Raw genomic sequence first — 15,160 nt, forward strand, 5'->3', positions numbered from 1 at the left:
ACACTCCTGAAAATATTGAAAACACTGTTTTCATATCTCCATTTAAATTATCCCAGTTCTGTTCTAAATTTAATTTGTGTGTGAGATTATTTCTTTTTTCTTTAATAGCTCTAGAAGAGATTTAAAATCTTGGTTTTACATTTCTAAGCCTCTTGCAAAAGCATAAATGATAAATCTCTTCCATGTTAATTCCCAACCCACAACATTCTCTTTCCTGAGAGAATCTGAAACCTTACAGGTATGTACAAGATAATCCATAAATAACTCATTTAAATATTATTTGAAACACACATGAAAAATTTGTCTTGGTGACTATTTTATATACTATTGATGGTGAATGTAAATGCATTCCTTGGAAGAGGTGAGTGATTGTCAGGTCACTGAAGCCCTGGTGAAGACAAGAGAAGGCCAAGGATCCCTGTGCTGGTGAGCTGAAGTAGCTGAGTAACTACAAAGGAGAACTGCTGAAAGTGAAAGCTGTGTTAGTTACCAGAGCTGTTTGATAGCTGTTTTTTTTTTTTTTTGTTTTTTTTTTTTGTTTTTTTTGTTTTGTTTGTTTGTTTGTTTGTTTGTTTGTTTGTTTGTTTTTTGCTTTCTGGAAAATGCAAATAATATATTCAAACTGAATATTTAATGCACTGGTAAGAAGCTAGGAATTTTGCTGCAGATTTTCTAACCATCAGTCTCTAGAAGTCTTTGAAAGACAACTAAGAAACGTGAACCATTTGTATGATCATTGATAACTTTTTGCAGAAACATGTCTGCACTTCACTAGAAGTGCACTTCCCATAATGCTTACGTGTCTGAAATACAGAAGACTGAAAAGCTTTTAAAAGTTAAATACATGTTTCTAATTTCCCACAGTCACACTGTATTTAGAAATGTAAGGGATGGGTTAATTACTTTGCAAAGCTGACAGGTACCTGTAACATATTTTCCCAACAGTTTCCTCAATTCCTCACTAACGTTCCTCAAGGCCAAACCTCAAAATACTTTGAACACTATTTGAAAGCCATCTGACACAAACCAGCAGCTGGCCTTGCAGTCTTCTCTGCCACCAAGTCTTTATGCTGGGCTCAGGCTCGGAAGAGGGGAGCTCTGTGGCACAGCTGATGCTCAGTTAGTGCTGGAGGCAGAGACCTTCAGGAACTGTTCCCAGTCAGCTGGCAGAATTTGCTGTCCCCAGCTCTGCTCTCTGGTGTTCAAGGACAGGCGGCCTCTTCGTGGAAGCCTGGTGGAATATGTGGGTGTTCAAAAACCAACAGCTAGTTCATTTTTGCCTACCTGGTTTTAACCATGCCACCATACACAGAAGCCAACGTTTAATGCCCTGATTTACAAGTCTGTTGTTAATGATTTTTTCTGCATCACTCCTGGCACAAGTTTAGGCTCTCTGGGAGTTTCTCTCCCAGCAGTGAAACCAAAAAGTGAGGACTAGTGCCAGTGTTCACAGAAGTAAAGGTTTCGTGTGATTCTACGAAGTCGCTTTTGAAACGCCTGGGAAATGTGTGTTTTCTACAATATGCTACTCATGTCTTTAATTAAAAACCAAACCCCATTCTCCTGAAAAACTATTTTCAAATGCTACAGCAGTGGCAGAATGTGGTAGAGCTGGCTATGAATTTCTCTAAAATGGATTGTTTATAGCTTCAGTGAAGCTGTGTTTCTTGGAGGGTGTGCTGGAGTTTGGTCATGTTATACTGCAAACAGGTTCTGTGGCCAAGAAGGAAAAGGAGAGTCACAAGGCACTGCCTCTTGCTTTGGAAACTCTGTCAGAGCTCTTCACTGCTTTGAACATGTGTGATGGTTTGACTGGGGAAAAGTTAATTCTCTTCACAGTAGCTGGTATGGGGCTATGTTTTGGACTTGTGCTAGAAATGGTGCTGATAACACAGGGATGTTTTAGTTACTGCTGGGCAGTGCTCACACTGTGTCAAGGCCCTTTCCTCTCCTCACCCCACCAGAAGCAAGAAGGCTGGGACTGCATGGGAAGCTGGGACAGGACACAGGCAGGACAACTGACCCCAACAGACCTCAGGGATATTTTGTCTCATATGGCATCACAGTGAGTATAAAAATCTGGGAGAAGAAGCAGGAAGGGAAGGAGGATGTTTGGACTGATGGCATTTGTCTTCCCAAGTTGCCCTGATGCGTGACGGAGCCCTGAACTCCTGGAGATGGCAGAACACCTGTGTGCTGATGGTCGGTGGGGAACAAATTCCTTGCTTTGCTTCCATGGGTGACTTTTGCTTTCCTTATCTAACTATCTGTATCTCAACCCAGGGGTTTTCTTATGTTTACTCTCTTCTGTGCCCCACTGGTGAGCAAGTAACTCAGTGGTGTGTGGTGCTTAGCTACCAGCTGGTAACGTGATAATTCTTAGAACTCAAAAATGCTCTCCACTTGGTCTGAGCAACACCCCGGTAAGTCTGTCTTCTTCAGCTCATCCCATGGAGCAGCAACCCAGTCTTCTTCTTTCCCAGACACAAGCTGGGCCTTCTGCAGTTGTGGGCTCTCTGCAGGGGTGCAGAAGGCTCTACACTACACGTCTATCACAGGCCTTTCTTGCAGGTTGGTGCTGGTATCCCATTTCAGCTCTCCTGAGGACCAATAGGTGCCAAGTGTGCTCTTCTATAGAAACGAATGCCTAATCCATCCTTTTGCATGCATTGGGCTGCCTGCACACTCAGGCATTGGCTGCTGCTGCTTTGTATCTTCTGACTTTGCTTTGCAACTGTTGCCACTCAGCTTTCTTACAGGCAGAGATTATGGCAGGATCAAATGATTCAAGGAACTGGGGAGCTCAGCAGAATGTCTTTCCCTTAATCTAGCTGTGCCATCTCTTAACCCTGGCCATTTTGCACAGATCCCAAGTCAGCTAATGCTCAGCTGTTGTGTCAGGAGTGCTGCCACCTGCCCAAGCCTGGCATCCTGAGCTGATGAGTGTCACCAATTGCCTCCGGCATAAATGAATGGGCCATCTCTCAAATGATTAGCCTGGAAAACAGCTTATGTATCTTAACAGAAGCCTAAATATGGACATTTTAAATTAGATCTCCAAGCTCAGCCTAGTCGGAATAATATTTGCAAATATTTAAGATAAGATCTAGCATTATCCACTCCTGAACACAAGAAAAGGCAAAACAATCATTAATGTCACTGGCCAGCATTTACAGAAGGGTAGCAGTTCTACTGCTCAGCCAACAGAAAAGCTTATTTCAGGGAAGTTGTGATCACCACTCAGCAAAGCTGCTCTCAAAATGCGTGAAGGTATTGGCAGTCTCCCAGAATACTTCCAGCAAGTGTTAAGAGCAGCTACTCACTACAGAGAGGCAGCTGGAAAGGCTAACATAAAACAGTATCAGTGCACGAACTGTGAGAAGGAAGTTTTTTGGTCATAAAGGTTAGTTGCAGTTGTCTTTCCAGGAGTGTAAAGGTTGCAGAAAATCTAACAGCTCAAAACCTGAAATGTTTTATTCATTTATTTACTTGTTCATACATACAGCTGAATTTGGCTAGAGGCTGATTTGTAGCTAGAGGGAAAGGCCATGAGTGAAATAGATGTCCTTCTCTACTGGAAGTAATGAACACTGTTAGGAAACTGGAAATAATGTTACAGACATAGCACTGAGATCTGCTTTTATAGTGAAGTAAATAATTAATTTTTACTCATGCAGATTGCTTCATTTCCAGACAAAATTTAAAGCTGTACAGCAGTATGGCTTAGAAGTATTTGCAAATTAGTGGTCCCAGTTTTAATTTACATGTACAATGTAAAAAAATATACCAGATATATCTTTGCCTTGCTTCTTCTGTTTACCCTTTCACTAACCTAAACAGAAAGGTTCCTCCACATGTGAGAAAATAAATTTTCAGCCAGTTTTGATGTCATGTCTGTTCTTAAGCATATGATATCTTTTCTTCATGTGAGAGATTTTTTTTTGAAAAACAAAGTGAAAGACTGTGAAAACTAGACCAACACTCTTTGTTTCTCAAGCAAATGCATCAATACACTTATTATTTCCTGTGCTTATTGATTTCATTAATGTTGTTATCAAGTTTTTAAAATTTTGGTAAGTAGCAGGAGATTTATTTTTGATATAAAAATATTTGAATTAATTTACACATAGTTATAGTCACATTGAAAGAAACCCTGATATTCTTAGAACTTCTCTTACTGTTATATTTTCCCCTGATAAAACTCACTCTGAATAAAAAACATACCTTGGGAGGTCTATGCTATTCCCAAAAGCTGATTTTTTTTCTTGGGTTACATTTTTATTCTTTCAAATGGAGGAAAAGCAAACAGATAAATACAGAAAAAAATTTGTTTTTAATGATGAATATATATTAAAGGAAACAGTTTATCGTATTACACATACAGCTGATCAGTCACATAATCTAAAAGTCTTTTTTTATGTGGAATTTTTTCTTTTAAATGTCTCTTGCAGACAAGGCTTTTGAAGAACTTAGCATTTAACCTCAATTATCGCAACTGGAACTGTTTTTTCTAACTGGAACCAATCATAATTTGTTATCTGAATTTTATTTTTAAAAATATTTGGAATAGTATAATTATGGGGATGGTGTATAAGATTCTGGATTATATGCAGGATCTTTACAATGATTTGTTGAATTTTTCAAATGTAATCCAGATGGGGATGTGGTCCCGCATTTTTGTGCTGTTGGCACAAATGAAGAGATGTTTGTTTAGGCTCTGTGGCAGTGGAAAAGCCATGCTTTGGACTCTCATTTTTCCTGTGTCCTGGGACAGACTAATATCTAGGAGGGACAGTACAACTCCAACTTGTCCTTCCTACTTCAAGCAAAAGGCCCAGCTGCCCCTGGAGCTCTCTGTCACACCTACATCTTTGTCTGGCAGTACCGGCTCAACCTAAGTTGAAAAGCTGAAACCCCAGGCTCACCAGTTGGGGAGATGAGTTTTGTTTTTTCTTATAGGTCTTTCAGGCACCCCTGGAAGTGCTATTGACAGTGGCAAGAGCTTGGACCATTGTTTGTTCAGATTTTCTGCTGAGTACCTGAATTTAAACATTTTTATCTCCTAAATAACAGGCTTTAAGACAAATGAAACAAATGTTCGAGTGCTAGCTTCATCTTTCTGTCTCTTGCCAGTGGAAAGAAACAGTTTTTCTATGTAGCTGAGGTTGCACTACTATATTTAAAAATAGTTATGTTACAAACTGAGTGAGGCACTTTTACTCTGAAATGTCTGGGGAGTATAAAAAAGCAAAACTAGTCTTATGTTTTAGACACATTTATAATTGTACATGCACTTAATTGCTCTTGCAAGTGCTCCATTTTCCCCACTGCACAAACTGATGGGCCCATAGCTCTGGCTCTGGCTGCTCAGTGGAAAGAAGAAGGACTAAAAAGTATCTGCCCTATATTTTAGCATTTATTCAAAGATGTTTCTTATCAGTGGTGTCAGGAAAAGTTGGAACTTAAGAAGGAAGCAGGTTTTGTCTGTCTGCACATCTTGCCCATGGGAATGCTGAAGAACTCATGACATACTCTCAATGAATGAGAAGTACAGTAATCCCAAAATGCTGTCTGATTTCCCTGGCCTAATAAAGCCAGCTCTCCTACACACTCTAGCATAATGAATGCTACACAGATCATAACAAGTCTTTGCATTATTGCTTGAACTTTCTATGTTCCAGTAGTTTGTTAAAATGCCAAAGATTATTTTGGTTAAAAAATATATTCTTTTAAGGGCTAATGTCTTTTACTTTTGCCATTAAAATAGTTATATCATACAGCATCTTGTTGGATCTCATATGGGAGACTTCATTTTACCCTGTTCACAGAGGAAAAAAAAAATCTACTTCAAGTGTAGATGTAAGGTATTCAGTTCAAGTGAAAATATACCATCCCATTTAATTTTGAAGGTTCTAGTTCAAATCTAAGGTATTTGCCTAGGTGGCTGCTGATCGAGGCTGGAGGGATGCCTCCTCTCTCTCCCAGGACTGGTGATCCTGTGATCAACCTCTAGACCATTTGTAATTGGGATGTGATCAGGAAAACATAAATACATTTTCACCATCAGCATTTATTTATAGACACAGAGTAAGCACCTCCAAAAGGGAATTGCAGTTGCAGCATTTTCATTTGGATTCAGCAGCCAGCCAGCCTTTTGGATGGTGCTTTACATATTGAGTAAATTTGTCTGTGACAGGCTTATGTCATTATATAATCACAGAATGCTTTGGGTTGGAAAGGACATATCAAAATTAACACTTTGAAATCCCTGACAGAAGCACATGCATGTGCTTTTCTTGGCTTGTGTGCAAGTAAAGGCAGTCTGAAGTGTTCCAGTAGTTTTAATATATTTGTTTTCCTGTGTCTCAATAGAAGAGATAATTCTGTTCAACTAATTTCCTATTTCAATTTGAACAAAACGGTGCTACTCAGCTAGGGATTTTAATTTTTAATTGTTAAAAATAAACATCTAAATTAGCTTAAGTTTTCCCAACAGGAGTACTGTTAGACCATACTGAAGAAGTTTCTGAAGAAAACTAGCTTCTCAGGGAGTGTGTAAAGTGGAACTTGCTTATATTTTGTATCTTTCCAGTTAAACTGGCATGAGTTAACAGTCCTCTGAATTTAAATTTGTGTATTTTGGTCAGTACATGTCTTTTTGAGAAGAGACTATTCTAATATGAAGATATAGGGCTTTCCCTCTTTAGCCAATATCACTTTAAAAAATACAAAAATATTCACTCAAATTTGGACTAGGGGTGTCCAATTGAAAGGCCATAAACACACCAACATTACTGACAAAATTCTTCAGAAATACCCAGATGTTTCATGACTTAGAGACAAAGACTGAAAATATTAATGGACAATATTCAAAAGTGTATGTTCTCATACTCTACAAATCCATTTGAAGTATTTTTAGGTTGTACTTTTATCAGAAATCTGCAAACTATTTGACATAATTTTACTTAGAAAGCATAGTGCAAATATTTCAAGATGCACTCAAGCACAAGAAAACATCTCAGTGCTGAGTTCTCTGCATGCCTTTCAAGGCAGTTTTGTTTCATTGCTGGCATCATCTAAAAATAGAGCAAGCAGCAACTGAGGTACAAGACATGAAACGAAGCCTAAGCTTGTGACAGACACTGAATTAGAGGCTTCATTTTTGCATTAATGGTCACCACTGAGTGATCCTGGAAACTCACAGGCCTGAAACTTTTCATTCTTTCTTGACAAAAAGTTTTGGATTCTTAGAAGGAACCTCTATTAGAACATCTTTCTACCTACAGCCTTCACTGATAAGTTACCAAACTTCTGCGTTTTTAATTGAATACTATCTTAAATAGGTCTCATATAAAAGATGGTATAAACCCCATATTCCAAATACTGCTGTCAGGCTAGACAGAATCAAAGAAGTCCATGACTTTCAAGGGTCAGAAAATAGATCTCAGTAGCACTGGAGAACTTTATGCCTGATTCTTTTTATTGAAAATTCTGCCCCAAAAGAACAAGTTATAAAGAAAACTATAAAATTCATAAACTGTGTGTATGTAAGTATTTTCTTCCTGATTTTCTTTCTTGTTTTATTTGTTTCAAAATAACAGTCTAAACCAGGGGACATTAATTTTTCAATAAGTTGCCCTTCCTCTCTCCTCTGGTTACAGATTGAAAAAAAAGTGACCAGCTCCAGAATGAATAATACTAAAAACTAATTAAATTACCAAAAATTAATCAGCTTCAATTTTTTATCAGCGCTGAAAAGATATCTAAATTAAAGATAGGTAGACAGGACTCAATTTTCACACTTATGGAAATAGGATAAGTTACTTTATTGTCGCTTCTGTATAAATAAATATTTCCTTTCTCACACTGTGACAATCTTCTCTCATTTTCCTGGATAAATGCGGGGGAAAACAAAGGAGGCAGGATATAACAGACTGAAATGTTTCAAGGAGTTGGGATTTTATAAGTCATCATGGTGAAGATGAATTGGTAGGCAAAGGGCACATGAGATGGTCAAAGGTGGATATAAATAAATGGGATGGTTCCACAATTTATCATGCAGCTATCATCCATACATACACGATATCTGTCCATCCATCTTGTCCCAGGATCTGGCTACACTGCTTGTATATCCAGAAAGATAGGCTGAATCACAGGAAAAGACACAGGCTTGTAAATACTACTCCTTCTTACTAATCTTCTCCTAGGTCTCAAATGCCTATCTACTTTAAGTAACAGGATAACTGCATAACAGCTTCTAGTTACTATCATGTTTATCTGGTCAGGTCATTAGCCTGAAATCTTTGAAGACAACAGTTCAGTTAGAAAGACTAGAATCGAAAAATATCTAATTGAATGAGCACGATTATACAGCAGGAGCTAATACTGAGATGGTTTGCGAAATGTAGTCTTTTCTAAGAGGATTTTAAAACATTGCTGCAGAAAAATTTTAGATTTTTATGATATTTTGCCCCAGTTTGAATTTAAAATGTTATTTATTATCTATCTATGGGCAGTGGGACTATCTTTAATAACCGAGCTCTACCAGGTTATCAAAATCTCAAAAAATTTCCCAAGTATCTGAAAAAAATTTTGTTCTATTCAATTAAAGCACTCATTTTAAATTAGTTTTCAATTTAATTACTGGAAGCAAGGCAATTCCAAATTAAAATTTCAACTTAAGATTTTCTAAAATGAAAATAATTTTTTTTTCAGTTTCAAGCTAACAGAATATTTCTCCACTACTATTTTTCTTGCATTTCCATATCAAGGAAATAGCTCACTTTCAGAGAATTTTATATGCAACCTTAGGTTAAAAAAAAAAAAAAAAGGTAAAAAAAATCATCCAAACTCATATAGTTGTGATCTACAATGAAAATATGCTTATTGGCTTACACATGTTTTTAGTAAACTACATAGAATCCTAAATATAAGCATTTAATTTTGTCTATTTCTTTCTCATTGTGGAGTATGTAGAGCTGTCATGAGTAAATGGAAACAGAATTAAGTAGATGGACATCTAAAGGAGTTAGAAGTCTGACCTCTAAACGGTATGGCACAGAGAAATAGAAAAGATGATGAAACTATGCTTCCAGGAGACTGCACTTCATTCAGTTACTTTAATAACTCCCAGCTCAAGAACTCTTTTATCAGTAACTTTTGCAGGGATTGCACTACCTCCTGATCTGGAGAAAAGTTAAGATTTTTTTTAGATAATTATAGCTTCATATTCCCCTCTTTATCTGATACCAGGAAATAAAGCTGCTCATAACAGGCTTTTGTTTAGTACTAAGATGCTATAACACTGTTTCTAAGGAAAGCCTGTTTATAAAATGTATTCTGCTTTTAAAATATTGGGCTAGAGCTTTTAAAGACAAGAGGTCACTGGAAGCTGAGCACTAATTCTCATGTAATAATTACAAATACCTCCAAAATCTGACCTAGGAATACTGACCTGTCTGCATAACCCAGGTCATGTAGGGAGGTAATTGAAAATCTTTATAAAGAACCCAGGGACCTATTCTGAACACGTTACTGTCAGCCTCCTAGTGCAGTGATAGTTGGCAAAACTGCATCTTCTCTGGAGAATGTCTAATGCCACATGAGCACCTGTAAGTCCATTTGATTATTTAGGCAGGCACTGGTACTGACAGCACTGGAACTGAGCACAGTCACAGGCACCCCTTGTAGGTCCAGGTGTACACCTTCCCTAGAAAAATCTATGCACAGCTGTAGATAAACTTCTAGATACAGGTCTATTTGAGAAACTGGTATGTTCCCACTTACTGGGGTGTAAAAGAGGACCCCTTTTCATTATATTTGGGGAGTGATTTTATTTCAGAAATTGATAAGAGTAAGTAAAGAATACGGCTGACTACATATGATCTTACATTACAGGAATGTTTTCCTCATATTAAGTAATACTATTTCATAACAGAAGACAGAAACCCAAGGATCAATTCATTCATAAGGACCAGCTTCAAACTTAATGGTTGACATGCCCTGACACTGACTGCTAGTTACTCTGAGTTTAACTATGCCCTTATTGTGGATTCACTTTAGATTGCTTAGCTAATCCCTTTTGTTATTGTGAGAGTATCATGAGAGGAGGGAGGAGAAGGAAAGAGGGAGATGGTAATTTACAAAGTGATTCAAGCTTGCAAAAGTCTTTCTAGTCCAAAACATCCTAAGGTTTGCTTAATATGACTTTGTGCACATTTAAATACTTAAATTGTCATTTTAAGGTTTTGTGGTTTTTAAACATAGCTGTTTAGTTTCTTATCCTTTTCTTTGGTATGGCTTTAATGAATGGATTATGATGGTCAGTTTGTAATGCCATGAATGAAAGATTTAGGACCACTAATCTTAAGAACACTGCTTGGCGCCAGTAGACAAACAATGCACTCCCCAACTTGTTATCTCAGCCATACTAAGCTTTCACTTCTTACCTGCTTTCAAAGACTGCCAGTTCACTCATGTAGTCCAGAAAGTATTAGGCACAATCTCCTCAAGAAGGTGTTTTGTGTTTCCTAATTTTTGGGAGGGAGTTTATCACTTTATAATATCTTTGTCTATGCTGTATCAAAGATTGAGCTGGTTTGAAAAAAATAAACTCTCAAGGTTTTAAAATAAAATACAGCATTGTTGTGGTATGAATTTTAAGAATTTCAGTTAAATTACTGTATTATGCCTTTGTATTGTAATATTAATTCTTTAGAACCTTTGCTGCTTATTTGGAATAAACTCTACCAAAAAATAAAAAAATTACCAAGATGAACAAAACAATAAAAGGGAGGTGAATGCTCAGTTATACATTCCTCAATCTCTTATGTCCATGGAACAGAACATACACCTTGAAACAACTGCACGTGACAATGAACTGTTTGCTTTTATCTCTACCAGACATGAAACCAAGAGATTGAAGGTACAGCAGTGTTTCTCAAACCCTTAAAACTTCGTCCATGAAATAATGTCTTCAATGTTTTTTTGTGATAATTCATTGAATAGTCATAAGTTTTAGTGAGTTTTCTTGCAGAAGTGTATATGAATCGGGGAACAATAACATTGTGCTTCTACATATTTTACCTTGTTCAACTGTAGGTGAATGCATCAGGAAGGAAGAAGATAGGGTATTTAGTTGTGGCAAAAAAATAAGACCAAAAAATATACTTCTTTGATATAAAAAACCATTTTTTTGTATTAGTATTTATGCGAAAGGTGTTAGCTGAACAAATAATATCCTACAAATCACTTCAATACTTTGACAAAAATTGAAGGCTTCTTTGACCAGGCTCTTGTAATGGTTTTTCTGTTGATCGGTGGAAATTACAGGATGCTCAAAAATTGGGCAACAAAACTGCCATAGGAGATTTCTGAAATTCAGAGAGGGAAAAGAGAAGTTTTACTTTATTATTTCTATATTTCTGTGCAAAATGGCTGCAATTAAAATTCTAAAAATGCTTTACAACCCTATTTTCAAAAATGACACAAACATTACTATCTAGAAAAGAAGAGATTCAGAAATTCATTTGGAACATTATGAAGATCATATTTTGTATTTTATTCTGAAATTATTTTAAAATTACATTATTTTGAAAACCACAGGAAAACTGCAAACAAGTGGTTCAAATTAATTTATTCAAATACATAGATCATAATTTTTATGGCAAGTCAGACCCAGTTTAAGTTTCCAGAACTGACAGAAAGGAGGAGATAAGGTTTGGCAGGATCAATAATTTATGGTATATATAGATATATCTTAATCAAACTGGTAAGTCGCTGTGCCCTTCCAGTTCTCCACCACTGCAGAACACATGATCATGTTCTGCATCCTCTTTGCTTCTCATGAAACAAAAAAAAGAATGAAAAAAACAACAAAAAAACCCCAAGCAGACAAATAAAAAACAAACAGGAAAAACAAAAAAATAACCAAACCTAAAAAGTTTTTTCTTAATCAAATGAATATTCTTTGGTAGTAACAAAAATACTCCCTTTTTTTTCACCCTTTGTGTAATTTCTTTTATGCTTAGTGATAGTTTCTGAACTGAATAATGAAAGTGGAGAGACATGCCATTAACTAGGCTTCGTAAGTGGAATAGTGGCAATTTTAGAAGTACAGGAATTTTCAGCCCACCTATTGAAGTGAAGGTTTTCAAATGGAAACAAGGGTAAAGCCCTATGGAGAGCCTGAATCAGGAACTGCTATGACAGATAATTGAGACTGAGAGGCAGGGAAGGTGAAAGAAATGGATGTCAAGTGTTTATATTAAGCCTTATTAAAGGCTACATACCCAAATTACCTTCCCTAGAATTTTACTATTAAACATTAATGAACCAATATAGGTGTTATTATGAATCTTCTGTAGAAGTTATTTATCTATAATAATAAATTATTAATATTGCAACTCTTGCTGAGTAGTATTTAGACATACAAATCCTTAAAAGGATTTCACGAAGAATTAGTATAATTTTATTCTATCTGAATAGCTGTAAAAAAAAATAAAACCCACAAACCCTCCAGTAGTTCCATCAGCATCTGTAATGGTGATGCTACCTCTGTAAGCCCCGTGCTGTGGTCTCTGTCAGTCAGAAATGTTGTGTCTGTGTGGGCTGATAGAGGAGTGTGCTGATGGAGGAAAAGGAAACAGTCTGGGGACAGAGGGCTGTCTGTCCCAAGGCCATGGTGACATGCACACCAGCACGGCTGTAAGACAGACAGGTTTTCTGGGCTAGGGCAGATTTCTTGAAATGTGTATGTCATATTTTTCACCCTTGTAGACTGCAGGCAGTAGTTTCTGCTGTCACGCAAGTAATGAGAAACTCCTTCTATTGAAACTGCACTGTACAGCACAAAAAGAGAATCAGTACCTGGGGATGTGTGTGTGCTAGGTTGGGTATAGTTTTATTAATTATCAGGGAGCTATTCAACAGTAATATTTCCTGCAAATAAAGTCACATCTATCCTGGTTTTCCTGACAAAGAAAATTAGTTGAGGGAAAACAACATTTCTGCACCTGACTATTTTGTTTGTCTCATTTCAAGCTGTTTTGCATTATAAAATGTTCACTTCTTAAGTATTCACCAGTGTGAAGCCAGCTGCCAAGTTATGGAAGGCTGCCATAGCATAGCAATTGCCATACAGGTTTGGACCTAAAGTAGATCCATCTTCACAGCTGTCTTCAACTGTCAACTTCTTCCTAGTCAGCATCTGTTACAGAAGTGTGAGATATGTTCTGATTGCATCATTCCAGCCTTGGGAGCCAGAAATTACATCCTTGTATCTAATGTCTTTACCAGACTTTTTAAGTCACTTTGTATATATTTTTTTTACTTGCGTTTAGCTCCTATTAGTACCCTATACTGTTCTTGGGTAGGAAACTATTATCCAAGACTCCACTTCCTTCAGTCGATCAAAGGAATAAAAGGTGTGGAGACCATGAAAATCTCCTCATTGTTTCACCAGCACCTCAGCTCAACCTTCCAGCTCCTTGGCAGACAGCCCACATCTCGACATCCAGTTCCAGTTCTAATACACTCTCACAGCCGAAGGGTTCACTTCCAGCCTTTGTTGTGGTGGGTTCAGTTGTTTTGTTCTAAGACTTTATTGTATTGGTTTGTTCCCATGTAGTCCTATTGTTGTGTTAGCAATGGTTCATCCCTCCATCAATGGAGTCCTCCCCACCTCCCCACCCTGTCTATCATCATTGTATCCTCTCCCTCTCCTCCCCTGAGCCCTGCCTGTCACCCTGAGGCACTCCCAAGGTTCTGGAAGGTTCCAGGAGACTCGGTTGCTGACTGGGCAGGGACAGAGGAGGATCCTCCCAACCATCCCCTGAATGGTCCTTGTGGTTGTCACTCTCCCCCAAGTTCACTCCCCAGTTGTTCCCCATTGGTTGTCTGCCTGTTACCACACTTGTATAAATTACCCTGTCTGCGTGTTTCGTGGGCTCAGCTGGCGCTGTTATTTCACCTTTTAGGCGGTTCCCAAGCCAGGGGGCTGAATAAAGTCCTGGATCAACCCCCAGCCTGAGTCCAACACTCATTGCTCCACCCCTCGTTGCCCCGTGCCTTGCCCGTGACCGGGCACCCCGGTTCCCCTGCAGGGTGCCTGAGGTGCAGCCCTGCTCGGCTGCCCTGGTCGGCCGCCGGCCAGGGCAGCACCCCCTGTGCCTGCGGTGCCTTCAGCTCGCCGGGGTTAGATGGGTATCTATTTTGCATTGCAAGAAGAGATGCTGAAAGTACCTTTGCTTAATCTAGGAAAACAGGGGCCTAGCTGAGAACCTTTTCAGATGCTACAAAAATATCAGAAATATAAGGGTTTGTCAGGGTGGGCCAGACAACTGCCTCAGCTACACAACTTCCTTTGCTGTCCTTCATGTGTGGTTTGGGCTGGGAAATCCACTCCAGACTGGGGTGATTGGCCAGAGTCCCATTGCTGTGTTCGTGGCATGTGTAGCCATGAGCTATTCAACTGAAAAAATATGCCTGTCTATGTAGAAATTATTAAGCGTCTTTTTGTAGAGCTTGATGTCAGTCAATCACAAAAACACTTCTTTCTTGAAGTTCAGAGAGGTTTGAAATCCTAAATGAACTAAGGAAATTCCTCCTTCAAAAAGCCACTCCATCTAAGATGGTGAGCTGGAATGAAAAAACACATGACATAGGTGTAGAAATGCAAATAAACAGGTTTTCACACAGCACTTGGCAAGCAACATCAGTATTTTATTGCATAATCTCAATTTATGGGGTTTCCATTTACACGAAAGAATTACAGCCAAGTCCATCTTAATATGCCATAGATGGCTCCCTTCTGAAGAAAAGTCACATACAATTTCTGTAAAGAACATTTTCCAATTTTAAATTCATTATCATACTTTTAAACTAATGGTCAAACTTCTGCTCAGATTTACACCCTACAAAATGTATTAAGTTTGTGGAAATCTTGGCCCTGTCTCAAAAAGGCATTTCAGAAGGCACAGACGACAATCAAAACAATATTTTCTAACATATGCAATGATTCTCTCATAAAAAGATCTTATTTTACCAGCTTTTGCTGATGCTATATGAGTACAATCACTGCTAATAAAAGCGGGATTCGAAGAATGGACAAAAACCCCCACAAACTGCAGTCATATATTTCTCCTCTGTTCATAATCTGCTT

The sequence above is a fragment of the Prinia subflava genome, chromosome Z (genome assembly GCF_021018805.1).
Source record: "Prinia subflava isolate CZ2003 ecotype Zambia chromosome Z, Cam_Psub_1.2, whole genome shotgun sequence".
Classification (NCBI taxonomy): Eukaryota; Metazoa; Chordata; class Aves; order Passeriformes; family Cisticolidae; genus Prinia; species Prinia subflava.